This window comes from Coenobita brevimanus, chromosome 12 (genome assembly GCF_032717465.1).
Source record: "Coenobita brevimanus isolate Jiangsu-jjx chromosome 12, ASM3271746v2, whole genome shotgun sequence".
In the NCBI taxonomy this organism is placed as follows: Eukaryota; Metazoa; Arthropoda; class Malacostraca; order Decapoda; family Coenobitidae; genus Coenobita; species Coenobita brevimanus.
Genome location: NC_136965.1, coordinates 8,474,405 through 8,491,161, shown reverse-complemented (window position 1 = coordinate 8,491,161; position 16,757 = coordinate 8,474,405). Strand labels below are relative to the sequence as shown.

Here is a 16,757-nt window from a genome sequence, read left to right as displayed (position 1 = left end):
GAGGAAAGGTCACGAATGTTGCAGAAATGAAGAAGAAGAGAGTTGGACAGTGGTTCCAGGCATCTTGAGTCGTCACCGGGAGAGGGGCAGAAGGTTGTTCTTTGTAAGAAGTGATATGTTCGATGTTGGAGGTGAAGGCACCGTGGGTTTGGGAGGTGTTTGTTTGTGACCCCCCTGTGGCGGGGGGGACACAACCTGGCCGCACTATGGGGTGGTACTACTACTCTGCGGCCAGGTTGTGTTAGGAAGAATACTGCCACCGTATTCCCTGCGTGTCGTAAACGGCGACTAAAAGGGGCGGGGTGAGGGGACTAGGGACCCCCTCCTCTGTTTTGTAGTTCCTAAAAAGAGACAGGCCAGAGAAAGGGATGGGGGATGGAGTTATCCTCGTACCCTGAAGATTGGGTCTATGAATGTGCGTGGATGTAGTACGATTGAGGCTAAAAGGGAGGAGATTGGGAGAATGTTTGTGAGAAGAAAGTTGGATGTGTTAGCTTTGAGTGAAACGAAGATGAAAGGGAAGGGGGAATCTATGTTTGGAAGTGTGAATGGAAGATTGTCAGGTATTGATAGAGGAAGGGCAAGAGAAGGTGTGGCCTTGTTAGTGAGTCCGGAAGTTCAGCAATGTGTGATTGAATGGAAGAAGGTGTCATCGAGACTGATGTGGGTGAAAGCGAAATTTGAACGTGAGTTGTGGGTGTTTGTGAGTGCATATGGGCCTGGTAGTGAAAGGGATGAACAAGAGAGGGAGTCTTTCTGGAATGATGTTGATGAGTGTCTGCAGAGTTTTGAAGCGAATGTGAATGTGGTAATGATGGGAGATCTGAATGCTAGAGTGGGAAATGTAGCAGTTGAAGGTGTAGTTGGTATGCATGGTGTGCCTGGAAGAAATGAAAATGGGGAACGAATGATAGCGATGTGTGTTGAGCGAGAGATGGTGATTGGGAATACGCTGTTTGAGAAGAAAGATATTTATAAGTATACATGGGTGAGACAGGAGGGTGGAAGGGTTGTTGATAGAGCCTTGATGGACTATGTGGTTGTGTCTAGGAATGTAATAGGAAGATTGTTGGATGTGAGAGTTCTGAGAGGGGAGGGTGGAGGTATGTCTGACCACTACCTGGTGGAGGGAAAGTTAAGAGTAGGTAAGAGATGGATGAGAGCTAGGAGGGTTAGGTGTGACAGGGAGGTTTTGAAAGTGAGTGAGTTGGATAAAAGAGAGAAAAAGATAGAGTATCAGGAGAAATTAAAAGATGAGTGGAACGCGATGAAAGATCGGGAAAATGGCAGCGTGGAGGAGGAGTGGCAGTTGTTTAAGAGTGCTGTGGTGGGGCATGCAGAAGAGGTGTGTGGTGTGAGACGTGTGGGTGGTGGTGTAAGAAAAGGAAGTGAATGGTGGTGCGAGGAAGTAAGTATGGCTGTGGCTGAGAAGAGACGTGCATATGAACATATGAAGTGTGGCTGCAGAGGAAGGATGAGATGTCATATGAAAGGTATAAGGAGAAGAGGAATAGAGCGAGAAGGGCTGTGCGTGATGCTAAAGTGGCAGCAGATGAGAGGCGGGGTAGGCGGCTGACAGAGAATTTTCAGCAGAATAAGAAAATGTTTTGGAAGGAGGTGAAAAGGGTGCGAAAGGGAGAGTCTGGGAAGGAAGAACGAGTAAAATCAGAGGATGGAAGGATGTTAATTGAGATGGATGCAGTAAGGAAGAGATGGGCAGAGTATTTTGAAAGATTGTTAAATGTAGAGGAGGAAAGGGTGGCTGAGATTGTGACGGATGGAAGGGTGCAAGGAATAAATGTGTTGGGAGAGATGAAAGATTCTTTGATCACGAAGGAGGAAGTGGAGAAGGCAGTAAAGGAGATGAAAACAGGGAAAGCTGCAGGTATGGATGGGTGTGCTGTGGAATGCCTGAAGGGTGGTGGAGTGACTATTGTTGACTGGTTAGTAAGATTGTTGAATGTGTGCTTTGAGAAAGGTATGGTGCCAATTGACTGGGCAAGTGCTTGTGTGGTCCCGTTGTATAAAGGCAAGGGTGATAAGTATGAATGTACTAGCTTTAGGGGTATAAGTCTGTTGAGTGTTGTAGGTAAGGTGTATGGTAGAGTGTTAATTATGAGAGTTAGAGAGGGTACAGAGGGAGTGATTAGTGATGAGCAGTGTGGCTTTAGGAGAGGGAGGGGAAGCGTTGATCAGGTGTTTGCTGTGAGACAAGTGTGTGAAAAGTATTTAGCGAAAGGCAAGGATGTGTTTTGGGCATTTATGGATTTAGAGAAAGCGTATGATAGAATTGATAGGGAGGCTTTGTGGACTGTTTTAAGATTGTATGGACTTGATGGTAGGTTACTAAAAGGGGTGAAAAGTTTTTATGTAAATAGTAGAGCGTGTGTAAGAGTGGGAAATGCTGTGAGTGATTGGTTTCCCGTGAGAGTGGGGCTGCGACAGGGATGTGTGATGTCGCCTTGGTTGTTTAATATTTACATGGATGGTGTTGTAAGGGAGGTGAATGCAAGAGTTTTAGGTGGTCTGAGTCTGGTAAATGTTGATGGAGGAGAGTGGAATCTGAAGCAGCTGCTGTTTGCAGATGATACTGCACTGGTGACTGATTCAGAGGAGAGATTGAGACAGTTGGTAGAGGAGTTTGGAAGGGTGTGTGAAAGGAGGAAATTGAAAGTAAATGAGAATAAGAGTAAAGTGATGAAGTGTACGAGGTTGATAGATGGTAGGGGGATGAATATAGTTTTGAATGGTGAGTTGCTTGAGGAGGTAGATTGTTTTAAATATCTAGGGTCACATGTTGCTGTGGATGGAAGAATAGATGCAGAAGTGAAGTTTAGAATAAATGAAGTAGGAAAGGTGCTGGGAGGAATGAAAAAAGTGTTTAAATGTCGTTCGCTTAGAATGGATGTAAAGAGAAGGCTGTATGAGGGTGTTGTGGTACCGACTGCATTATATGGGGCTGAAACATGGAATATGGGTGTAGCAGAGAGGAAAAGTTTGAATGTAATGGAGATGAGATGTCTGAGGAGTATGTGTGGAGTGACGCGTATGGATCGTGTGCGAAATGATGAAGTGCGAAGGAGAACTGGAGTTGTTCGGGAGATGGCCGGCAGAGTTGAGCAGAGGGTGTTGCAATGGTTTGGGCATATGGAGAGAATGGATAATGAGCGATTGGTGAAAAAGATAACTAGATCTGATGTGAGAGGTGTAAGGCTGAGAGGAAGACCACGAGTAGGATGGATGGACAGTGTGAAGAGAGCGCTGGATGCGAGAGGGATGTCTGTTGAGCAAGGAAGAGTGGCTGTGCGTGACAGAAATAAATGGAGAGAAATTGTGAATGAATAAGTGATGACGCAGCCCTGAGGGGATATTCTCCCGCATTTGGTCTGATCAGCTAGTCAGGTCAGGTGCGGGTAAGGGGATGGGTCTGTTATGATGTGGCAGGGGTAAACCAGTTCTGCTGTCGGGCCCTGCTGCGGATGTCACTGATTGCATTGCCCAGTTGACCCTTGTGCGGTGTGGTGCGGTGAGGATCTGTCCGTTCTCCCCTTTGGGGCTAAGATGCGAATGAATGTGTTTGAATGGATGAGTAAATGGAGAGTGAGTCATCCTGTCTCGGCTACCTCCCTTTCCTTGGGGGAAGCAGCCTAGGTATATAAATAGATAGATAGATAGATTGTTTGTGACTTAGTGATGCTTTTAAGTGTTTTATAGAGCCGAAAGTGGTCCGTAGAATCATTGAGTGATGTTACATAGATTTTCCAATTCTTTGTTCTGTTTGTATAAATTTTGTTGTATATTTCGTTGTTTCGTCGAGCAGGGCAGTACTCCCAAGGTGGATGGAAAGCTGATGACAGGGAGAGCTGGAGCTCCCGTTTCATCAGCCCTTGGGACTAGGTCCCGACCATCCCCCTTTGCTGAACTTTTTCAGTGTCTCAGTAACACAGAGAGTAGACCAGCATGCTCTCCAATACAAGTTTCTCCAACTATCAACACCAAACTACATGCACAATACACACCACACTTCCATTCCAAAAATTTCAATAAAATGGCGTCAAATAGCGTAGCCTCGGAGTCCCCAGGGGGGGGGAACCATAAATGCCCCCACCTTCAGCCCCTCTCCCGGTGACAACTCAAGGTGCCTGGAACCACTGTCTGACTCTCTTCTTCTTCATTTCTGCAAAATTCGTGGCCTTTCCTCTACCTTTCGCTCTGTTGAGCATCACCTCTCCTTCTCTAAACCTCACCTTCTTTTCCTAACTGAGACCCAGCTGTCTGAGGCAACTGACAGCAAACCCTTTTCTGTATCCTCCTACTTTCTCTATACTCATTTCAAAGCCAAAGGTGGCTGTTGTGTATATATACACAACAACTTATCTTGCTCTCGTGTTCCTGAACTCGATTCTTCTGAATTCTCTACACTCTGGCTTCGGCTTTCCTGTCATTCTCTTACTAAATATATCTGTGCTGTTTACTTATCTCCTAATTCTACTGACTATCAAAAATTCTTTGAATATCTAACGTCTACGATGGAACACATTCTATCCATTTCTCCTTTCACTGAAACCTCCATTCTAGGAGATTTCAATGTTCACCACCACCTTTGGCTCTCCTCTCCTTTCACTGATCCACCTGGTGAACAAGCCTACATCTTTTCTATCCTTAATGACCTACAGCAGCTTGTACAGCACCCTACCGGTATCCCTGACCGCCTTGGAGAGAGCGCCAACATACTTGATCTCTTCCTTACAACTAATCCTTCTGCTTACACTGTTAATCTTTTCTCTCCGGTGGGCTCCTCCGATCACAACCTTATCACCTTAACCTGTCCTATCGCTCCGGTGCAGCCTGCGGACCCTCCAAAAAAACGTCCTCTCTGGCACTTTGGAGCTGCGGATTGGGAGGCCCTCAGGCAGTACTTCTTTGATTTTCCCTGAAATGATTATTGCTTCCATGGCCGGGAGCCATCTGGGTGTGCCTTGTGGATTACGGAGGTTATTCTCTCGAGCATCGAAGCATACATTCCTTTCTCATATCCTTTGACTAATGCACGAAAGCCTTGGTTTAATCACGCTTGTTCTAATGTTGTCCGCAACAAGGAGAGGGCCTATAAAAGGTACCAGTGCCAACCCACCGCTGAATCACATCTTTTTTATGTTTCTGCCCAGAATCATGTTAAGTCTGTTCTTCGCCCTGCTAAAAATAATTTCATCCGTACAAAATGCTCTCAACTCTCTAACTCGAACTCTTCTCGCTCCTTCTGGCACCTTGCCAAAAACCTTTGTAACAACTTTACCTCATCATCCTTCCCTCCTCTTTTCTACTCTGATGGCTGTGTAGCTATTTCTTCTACTGATAAAGCAGATCTCTTCGCTCAGACTTTCTTCTCCAATTCCACATTAGACGATTCCGGTGCTGTTCCTCCATCACTTCCCCCCTCTGACTTCCTCATGGCTAACATTAAAATTTCTTCAGCTGATGTATTTTCTGCCATTGCTGGCCTCAGTACTAATAAGACATATGGGCCTGATGGAGTCCCTCCTGTTGTTCTCAAGAACTGTGCTTCTGTGCTTACACCCTGCCTATGCAAACTCTTTCGCCTTTGTCTGTCAATTTCTACCTTTCCTTCTTGCTGGAACTTTGCTCTCATTCAGCCGGTCCCAAAGAAGGGTGACCATTCCCAACCCTCTAACTATCGTCCAATTGCTTTAACATCCTGTATCTCAAAAGTTTTTGAGTCTATTCTTAATAGAAAAATTTTAAAGCATCTTTCCTATCACAACTTTCTGATCGTCAGTATGGGTTCCGTCAGGGACGCTCCACAGGCGATCTTCTCACCTACCTTTCAGACTCCTGGTCATCCTCCTTTCGGGACTTTGGCGAAAGCTTTGCCATTGCACTTGACATCTCAAAGGTTTTCGATCGAGTCTGGCATAAATCTTTAATTTCCAAACTGCCCTCTTACGGTTTCTATCCTTCTATCTGTGCCTTCATCTCTAGCTTCCTTTCTGGTCGTTCTATAGCAGCTGTTGTAGACGGCTATGGTTCTTCTCCTAGATCTATTAACAGTGGTGTTCCTCAGGGCTCTGTCCTATCACCAACTCTCTCCCTTTTATTCATCAATGACCTTCTAAGCTGTACATCTAACCCTATCCACTCATACGCTAATGACTCCACCCTTCACCTCTCCATTCGATTCCCACAACGTCCATCTCAGCAGTTACTTCAACAGGCAAGGGATGAGGCTATGGCACACCTAATGTCTGACTTGTTTCGTATCTCTGACGGGTAAAAATAATCTGGTTGTTTTTAATGCATCAAAGACAGTTTTTGCACCTATCAACCCGACAAAATCTTCCACAAGTATACCCACTTATGCTTAACAATACTCAGCTTAATCCTGCATCATCGTTGAAAATGCTTGGGGTTTCATTTGCTCGGGACTTGTCTTGGAAAGATCATATTATATCTCTTGTAAAATCTGCTTCCAAAAGATTGGGTGTGCTAAGCCAACTCCGTTCCTTCTTTGCCCCTGCACAATTGTTGACTCTATACAGGGGTTTTATCCGCCCCTGTGTGGAGTACAACTCTCATGTGTGGGGAGGCTCCCCTCATACAGCTCTTCTCAATAGGGTGGAGTCAAAGGCTTTTTGTCTCATTAACTTTCCCCCTCTTACTGACTCCCTTCAACCTCTGTCTCTTTGCCGCAGTGTTGCATCTTTATCTCTTTTCTATCGCTACTTCAATGGTCACTGTTCTTCTGAACTGTTTGCATGCATTCCTCCACCTCTAGAACGGGCGCGTAGCACCCGTCTAGCAGCAAACTCTCACCCCTTTTCTGTCCAACTCTCTAATGCAAGAGTTGACCGTTACTCTCAGTCCTTCATTTATGTAACAGGTCAACTCTAGAACTGTCTCCCTCTGTCTCTATTTCTTGCTTCCTATGATCTCCAGTCTTTCAATTGCAGTGTGTCAAGGCATCTTGAAATGAATGGATCTTGAATTTGGCTCTCTCTTGTATATTGTTTTTCTCTTGGAAGGAACAGTTTTGTGGGCTCATTGCCTTTGGTTCCTTCTTACCCACATTAAAAAAAAATAATAATAAAAAAAAATTAAAAAAAAAACTTGATCCATGTTACTCGCTGTATCATGCGACGCACTACTTACCGAAGAGGTGATCGTGATGTGCTCCTTGCATTTCTTAGCCCGTATACTGTGTATCCATTATAAATCTGGCACACCCCAAGAATGAGTTTGATGCCCAAAATATTCATTTTATGTGGGTCAGGGAGTAGGTAAATAATCTATAGGAAATGAGGAGATGGGAAGATTATGCTGGGGGATGGGGGGGTGTTATAAACAACATATGGGAGTCTTGGGAGAATGGGAGATATCATCACTCCGTCCCAGACTTGTATGGGGAGGAACTGGTTGGGATGGTGGGATGACCGCGAATTCTCTTGTCTGTAGGTTCATCCTGGGGGTCGTAGTCTTGATAAGGGTTTCCAATATTTGTAGGCTTCTCGTATCATAAGCGTGCCCGATGACCTGTATTATCTCTTAGAATGTGTACTGCGGCAGTGTCTAGTGTCGGTTGTAGGGGTACCATTCTGCAGGTGCAGTTTTTTCTTCGACTAAGCTTAGTGGTTTAATATCCTGTGTATGAAGAGAAGAGGGACTCACAGTTCCCTAGTTTGCAAGTATATTCTTACACAGCATGACCCTCCTATAGGTCCGACGTTTGTCTAGTTGGGCGTTTTTTGAAATGTAGGTCTGTAGTTTTCTTGTTTTATAATAGATAATGAAGTCGAGAGTGTCTTGAGGCCTTTTTGGTTTAACATGTTTTCTGATCAGATTGTTCATTATTCTGTGTTCTGTTCTGTATTCAGGATGGATGTGGACTTCGTAAAACACTAAATGAAATTTAACCCCTCCCAAATTATGGATGAAGAAAAGACCAGGGGCTGGATACTCAAAACGATTAACGTCGCCTTTTCTCCCAAAGGCGCCTTTACACATCGCCTTTTCGTGAAAAGCACATACTCAAAAGCTCGGTTGGGCGCAACCACACTAGAAAACATTACTCGTTGGCTCCTTATGGGACCGCCAGGGTCGGAGGAGCCCTAGCGATCAAAAGGCGCCTTTACTGGACAACAACAAGTCGTGGATGATGTGTGTGGTGCTCCTCGCTCGTATTTAGATGAATTAATGCCTCATTACCTTATCTGGATTGGAAAGGTTTGCATCAAAAGTAGTTACTGGGTAGTGAGATGCCATATTCTTTTAATAATGACATAACTGGGGAATATGTGTGGTATGTGGATGTAGTCAACTCGGCGGTAGAGGCACATGCTGTTGAATGCTGGGTCTTCATCACATTTAGGCATAATACAATTCATGCTGCACCAACATGTGTCTAATGTTACAGTTGTTTGCTCTATGTATATAGGTACTTATATTCAGCAGTATATTAACAATTCAGTGTGTCTGTTGGATCAGTCACTCCTAGCGTAAGCCTAACCCGCCAGCTTCAGCTAGAGGTATGGGCAGTACTTCAGCAAATAGTATTTGGAAATATTCAGTTTTCATCCTAATAGTTACTGATCTGAAGTAAGTCAGGTTGCCTGTTTGCAGGTAAATTTTATATTCCAGCGAATGTGTGGAAAACGTAATGTTATGAAAAGCCTATAGTCAGTTTGTTAAATGGACTTTATTTAACTTATGTTGGGCTGAGCTCAGTTATACAAGTATAAATGAAGGTTGTAGTTAGACGAGGTTAATATACAATATTATTTAAGAAGGGTTAGGTTAGGTTGGGTAATGTTCGAGTAATGTTAGGTCTTGCTAGTATAGGTTTGTTTAACCCCTAAATGACGGGTGTCCGCATATGCTGTCCGACGGTGCTAGGGTCACAAGACGGGTGTCCGCCTATGCGGTCACCCCCCCAACCCCTACCCTGACCCCCCCACCATCCCCCCAACCTCCAGCCCCCAACCCCCCTCGAACCCCCCACCCCCACCCCGTCATCCATCACTCCCCCAGCCCGCCACCCATCATCCCCCCAACCTCCACAATCCCCCACTATATCGCACCAGTCTATTGTGCCTGTCATGAGGGTATGTCATAGCATTCCGATGCCCATCTTTTAGGAATTAAGAAAAGTTCTGACTAGGTTTTCGTAAGCTGGACAGAGCATAATATAAATTAATCTAATCTGATCCAACCTAGTCATATTTAAACGAACCTAGCCTTACTTTAAATGAAAACTAACCAATGTCATCCTGGTATAAAAATCCATTTCACAGATTGACTAGTGAATTCACAAAATGACATTTTCACATATTGCCTGTAACATCATAGGCTGTTTCTTGTTGCTGTGGTTGATAAGTAAGTACTGTGAAGTATGTGGTTAGGAATGAAGATTATGGCAGTCTAACTTTGGTTTGGCTAGCACAAGTGTTTTTTTTATTTGGTCAGTCACCTTTCCCCCATAATATCCCTTGAGCATTAAACCAAATCCTCATTGTGTTCAGGGTATGGCATCTAACCTGGAGGTGCAAAAGCCCACTACAGTAACATGCAGCAGCGGAAAATACATCCACGACGGGTTTCTTTGAACACAGAAGGTTAGATTTTGATAGCCAAGGTTATGATAGGTTAGGTCAGTTTAGGATACTGGTAGGTTATATTAAAGTTTCTTGTCCAAAACTACAAACTTATCTCCTCAGATTTCCTCCTGTCTTATACCAACTGAACTCAGTCCAAACAAAACCAAATTTTTCTAAATCAATTAAGACATAAAAGATATAGCTTTATGGGAATATTGTGCATGTGATGAGACATATCTGCTCTTGTAGTTGGCCCTATAAGATACCAGACAAACAAAATCAAGGAAAATTTGGGGTGAAATGGAAATGCAGCAATGCTGGTGTTTCTCCCATCTTAAAAAAAATTTCTCTCCCTAGGATAGCAGCTGCTGATCCACCAGTAGGTCTAGGAAATGAAATAGCAACTAATTCTCTTGCTTAGAAAACAGGAATACCAGCCAGACAAAAACATTGTTATACATACATGTTACAGGGAATTTAACCGGTGATTTCATGAAATCCCCAGGGAATTCGTGAAGTGAGTTAAAATTAGTATGGGCTAATTAAGGATAGGTTAATTTAGACTATGGTTAGGTTAGGCTAGGACAATTGGGGTTAAGTTTAGGTTAGTTAGGATAACTTAGGATGTCGTCAGGTTAGGCTGGAATAATCGAGGTTAAGTTAAGGTTAGTCAGGTAAGGTTAGGTTAGGTTAATATAAAAAGATGCAAAGTTGTTAATCGTTCATCTAAATTAACCTAACGTAACCTAGCCTAATCTAACTTAAACTTAACCTAGATTATCCCAGCCTAACCAAACTGCAGCCTAAATTAACCCAACCTTAATTAACCCATCCTAATTTAAAGTCATTTCACGAATTCCCCAGGGATTTGATGAAGTCACAGGTTACACAAAATCTCCGTAATATATATATATATATATATATATATATATATATATATATATATATATTTATATATATATATGTATATATATATATTTATATGTAGATAGATATATATATATATTTTTAGGTAGATATATATATATATATATATATATATATATATATATATATATATAGGTTATCTATGCTTTGTGATTGGCACACACTTCCTAAGCGTATTTATATAAAGCTGCTGTGATTGGCTAAGGTATCAAAAGTCGTCTTCTAAGGGAGAGTTGCCTTTCGGCGGAAAGGCACACCAAAGACGCCTTTAAAATTATTTGAGTATGGGAGTCGGGTGTGCCATCAAAGGCGCCTTTGACCTGCCGTACAAAGAGAAGCCTTTCATTAATTGGCGCTGTAGCTAAAGGCTCGTTCTGAGTATCTTGCCCCAAATATACTCATACTGTACTCATGGGAGACTTCAACACAAAAGTTATCAAATCAAAAATGGATCAGCATGTATAGGAAAATTCGGAGTAGGAGAGAGGAATGACCCAAATGAAATGACGGTAAATTTTGCTGAATGTATAACATGAAAGTAATGAACATATTCTTCCATAAAAAATATGGAGAAATGGACATGGAAAAGCCCAAATGGAGAAACAAAGTGTGTAATCGACTTCATTACAGCAGATAAGAACAACACAATCACTAATGTCACAGTTGACAACAAAGTAAATATAGGAAGTGACCACAGAATGGTAGGTTGCACAGCGAGAATCAATTTCAAAATAAGAAAGAAGCTGATTGAAAATAAAACTTATGCTCAGTTAGAATTATGCGAAAACAAAGCAGCCTTTCAGTTACAAAAATAAGAAAGAAAAGATTTCAGGCTCAAAGTTATGCTGAGTGTGACACTGATGAGTTGAATGATACACTAACAAAAGTGTTATGAGAATCAGCGGACGTAGTAAGGAAAGCAAATACAACCAAACCCAAGATGTATTGAAAAACGACCCTAGAGTTCAAGAAAAAAAGAAAGCATATGAAAGTAAAAAGAAAGAAAGATGAAATATAAGCAACGAATTAAATAAACTTATCAACAAGAGACTGAGAGAAGAAAAAAGAAAAAGAAGCATGGATCAGATCAGAGAAACCTCCTAAAATGGAAAAAAGTCTGAAACGAAACCGAAGCAAAATGGCACTAGGAAAGCAACAAAGTATATCACTGAAACTCGAAAATGGGGAAGTCATTAAAATGCAGAAAAGGATGAAAGTTGAAGTCTGCAAAGAGCTGTATGCATCAAAGACAATGGTACCAAAAGCTAATTTTTCAGCTGGCACAAGTGAAATACCTGATGTAACATCAGATGAAGTAAACATTTCTTTTAAAAGTATGAAAAAAGGAAAGGACTCAGAAGATGGAATAGTAGCAGAGTCGGGTGCAGGAGTAAGAGTTCAAAACCGACTCATCACTTTATTTGCCCGATGCATGAGGAAGAAGAAACCTCCCAAAACATGGTGGAATGCAATAGTTTTGATCGACAAGAAAGGGACCTGAAAAGATCTTAGTAACTATCGATCCATTAACACATTACCAGTTATTTACAGAGTCTTCACCAAAGTCTTTACGAACAGATTAACAACTAATTTGGAAGGAAACCAACCTCGTGAATAGGCAGGATTCCGAAGCTGGTTTCGACTACTGATCATCTACACTCAATGAATCAGCTAATTGAAAAATACTATTGAATGTAATAGAGTACAATAAACCACTGTGCTTAGGTGTCGATTACGGAAAGGCTTTCGACTCAGTGGAGCACATAGCAATTATAAACTCATTGTGGGAACATGGAGTAAACGAAAACATTGTAAAACTGCCCGAAAACATAATACAAAGAGGGACCTGTTAAAGTTAAGTTACATGAGGACTAAGAAAACATTAATAGTAATAAAGATGTGCGTCAGGGAGATACAATTTTACCAAAATTATTTGCAGTATGTTTTGAAAGCATTTTCAGAAAGCAAGACTGGGAGAAAGAAGGAGTCATCACAGATGATGAAAACAAACCATTTAAGATTTGCAGATGAAATTTTCCTAATCTCAGGAGGATCAGAGATTTTACAAAAAATGTTTGATGTCCTAAATAGAGAAAGTCTCAAAGTAGGGCTAAGGTTGAACTGATGTAAAAGCAAAGTGATGTTTTATCCAAAGTTACCTGCCAGTGTGTCCGAAACAAAAGGTATAAAATGAATGTATTATCCCAGCTATGACGTGCGGTTGTGAAACCTGGAAACTGACAAAATCAATGGAAAACAAACTGAGCTAAAACATATAGCAATGGAAAGGCCAATGTTAGGAATATCTTTGAGAGACGGAAAGAGATCAACTTGGGTGAGAAGGCAGACTAAATTGGAATATATCATTGAAGTTATAAAAGAACAGAAATGGAGATGGGCATGTCATGGAGCAGAAATAAGGAATAACCGATGGAGCAAGAGGCTGACTGACTGGACTCTAAGAGTTTTTAAGTGTTGCAGAAAAAGACCAGACAGGAGGTCGAGAAATGAAATAGATAAATTTGCAGGCAAAACGAGGCAGAGATTGGCTCACTCAAAGATTTCATGGAGAAGGATGGGAAGGCCTTTGTTCAGTAGTGGACATGCAGTGACATAATGAATATGATGATGATGATGAGAGACAGACAGACAGACAGAAAAATATGGGCTGGTTATATTGTGCATTGTATGTCGTTTGGTAAGCAAGAAAATATATACCAGTACCAGCATAAATAACCAGTTACCGTGTCGCCATCAATCAGTAGTGCAGGTGCATCAAACTCACAAGTATGAATCATGTGCTGGTTAGGTGTGCAGGGAGGTGGGGACTATGTGCTTGGTCAGATGGAGATTTTGCAACTGCAGAGCGTTGATGATGATATTGGTGGCAGCTATGATGGTGGTTGTGGTCGTAGTGGTGGTTGTGATGACGATGATGATCATGATGGCGGTGGTGGTAGTGTTGATTGTGGTGGTGGTTGTGGTGATAACAATTGTGGTGGTGGTGGTCGTGATGAATATGACGTTGGTGGTGATAATGATGATGGTGGAGGTGGTTGTGGTGATGATGATGATGATGATAGTGGAGATTTTGATGATGGTGGTGGTTTTTCTACTCCATGTCGCTCTTTCCTTCTCCATTTCATTGTGTTATACAGAGGGGGTGGGGGGTGAAAGCCGTTATACGCTTGGTAAGGTGTGCAGGGAGGTGGGCGTATGTGCAAGGTCAGATGGAGGGTTCTAACAGCGTAGCGTTGCCTTTGTTATAATTATGTTAGCGAAACATGTGAAGAGCAGATAGATTTTTACGTGAATTGTTGCCTATTGCTAGTGGTATATGACATCCTCTTGGTTACCCAGTGAAACAGTGAATGTAATCATGACAGAAATCAGAGTAAGATTCACATAAATTGTTAATATTACGGAATGGTAAGCTTAGTTAGTATACAGAAAGTTCACAGACTAATTCAGATTTGTGAATGCTTCTAAGAAACGGAATTCTGCAACGGTATAAAGATAGATAGACAAATAGATACATGGATGGACAGACACATAGATAGGTAAGTAGATATATAGATGGACTGACTGATAGAAAATAGTAATGCAATTGTCTTTGAGAAAGAGAACCATAATAATAGCGTAATGTGTTGGTGATGGGATAGAAACAACATATGGCTCTTTATGCAAGGAAAAAATAATCAAAGACTAAAACTTAGCGCTGTTGTTCCTTTTCAGAAGGAAGAGAGACAGACAGACAGACAGAGACAAAGAGAGAACGTTTGTTCGAGACGTCTGGGCAAATTGCAATTTATGGATTGGAGGTCATAGGCAGAAGGAAAAAAACTGACTGGGGAAGATAAGTACCAGGATTGTCCTGTTCCGCATATGACTGACAGTAACAAGTATTTTTTGCATCATAGAGCTGGACAGAAAAAGGGGCAAGTGTGCACTGCCAGGCAGGTGCAAAGCGCCCGCCATAATGGAGGGGGATGCCAGCAGTCAGGTCAGAGGAGCAGTAACAACTGAAGTAGCCACAGTACAGAGATGAAGATGCAACAGAGCAGCGGAGAGAGAGAAGTTGAAGAGAGTCAGTAAGAGGAGGAGAGTATATATGACAAAAAGCCTTTGACTCCTCTCTGTTTAGAAGAGCTGTGTGTGGGGATCCCTCCACATGTGAGAGTTCTGCAAAGGGGCAAATAAAACCCCTGTGCAAAATCCACATTTGTGCAGGGGTTGAAGAAAAACGCATAGTCGGTTGAGCGCACCTAATCCCTTGGAAGCAAATTTTGCAACAGAGGTAATATGAGCTTTCTATGATAAGTAAATAAATTATTAGGAGTGAGTAGTTAAAGGTTAAAGTATACTTTTGCAGAAGATCGTAGCACTTCGAAAGGTAGGAACTGAGGTTTGCTGTATTAAGAAAGAACACGGTTCCTTTTATCTCAGTCAGAAATAAGAGCCACGTCAGAAATTCCGTGTCATGGCCTCATTCCCTGATCGCTAAATTAACTGCTGTTATGAATGCCGTGTGAAGCAGATGTAGAGGTGAAGGATGGAGTCATCATAATGTGAGTTACATGTGCAAGTCAGATGATCATTGATGAAAAAGAAGACAATAGGTGACAGAACAGAACCCTGAGGAACAACACTATTGATAGCTCAAGAGCAAGAACAGTGACCGTCTACAACATCAGCTATATAACCACCAGAAGGGGAACTAGATACGAAGGCATTGATAGATACCGCATGAGGGCAATTTGGAATTTGAAGATTTATGTCAGACTTGTTCGAGAGCCTTTGAGATGTCAGGTCCAATAGCAGAGTTTCTCAAAAGTCCCGAAAGGAGGATGGCCACAATTCGGAAAAATAAATGAGAAGATCGCAGTGGAGCATCCATTGCGGAACCCATACTGGAGATTGGAAAAAGGAGTGTGATTGGAAAGGTGTTATATTTACTGCTTTTTAGAACAAGTTCCAGTACTTTAAAAATAAGATTACTAATGCAATTAGTCGAAAATTAGAGGGCTGGAAACGGTTACCATTATTCGGGATATGCTGAAGGACAGCAAATTTCCAGAATGAAGGAAAGGTTCAAAGTGACAGGCAAAAGCCATAGATTTTACCAAGGTAGGCTGTCGGCAAAGAAACACAGTTCTTGAGAACAGCAGGGATCCCATCAGGTTCGTACGCCATAATAGTACTGAGGAGCTTGTGTGTCTTTGGTGCAGTATGAGAGAGAGAGAGAGAGAGAGAGAGAGAGAGAGAGAGAGAGAGAGAGAGAGAGAGAGAGAGAGAGACAGACAGACAGACAGACAGACAGACAGAGACAGAAACAGAGATAGATGGACAGAAAGACAGACAGACAGACAGACATATAGAGACAGAGAGAATATATTGAGTATATGAAGAAGAGGCACCCAGTGATGTAATGTATGGTGCTATACAGGACCCTGATTTGCAAAAGAGATCTGAGTACAGAGGCTGGAATAGGACTGGAGGAAGGTGTGACAGCGCCAGAATTTATCCGTTTCTGCATGAATTTATTATACGTGCGTTTTTGCAGGACTGTATTGCCTTTACCCTACTGACTCATACATGCAAAGGTTGTAGGTTCTGACTTGATATTTCTGCCATACAAAATTTTAAAAATACACACAAGAGACACATATTGCTGCTGGGAGGCTTTAATGGGTTTACTTATGTGTCTGAAGCCTTGCATGGGCTTGGATATGAAAAGTAACAGTAAAGGTACGTGGTGTGCGTAGGGTGGCTATGATAAGAAGTTTAGATTCGTGTAAGATGTGACTTAAGGAGTTCCTGTGGCCAAAGAGTACAAGATATCGTGCCGAGAGCATGGGTTTGAAGTGACATGAAAAGGCTATGTAGGTGAGACTGAGGGCAGGAGGCGTCCTGGAAAACGAAAGACAGTGGACAGATGGATTAAATCAATGTGGAAATAAGCAGTGTGATATTCGTCGGCAACAACAAACCCACAGTACTCATTCGGAACTTGTAATGATATCGATGTTTAGGCAAATTACCAAAAAACTCTCATTGATGGTATTATATATTTAAAAAAAAAAAATCAGTCTGGGGATTCGCTCATGCGCATGGCATGATTGTCTCTCGGACAGGATTGCACTGAAATATATATTTACAATAAAACTAAAACAGAAAGAGAAAGAAATCTCTCTCCATCCCTGATGACGGAGGCGTTAAAAG

At 42.1% G+C, this 16,757-nt stretch overlaps 1 protein-coding gene across 1 annotated transcript in view; it reads right to left on the bottom strand.

Annotated features, from left to right (window-relative positions):
- Nucleotides 1-16,757, bottom strand: part of LOC145413974 (oplophorus-luciferin 2-monooxygenase non-catalytic subunit-like) — a 29,473-nt gene that overhangs the window by 11,892 nt on the left and 824 nt on the right. The window lies entirely within an intron of this gene.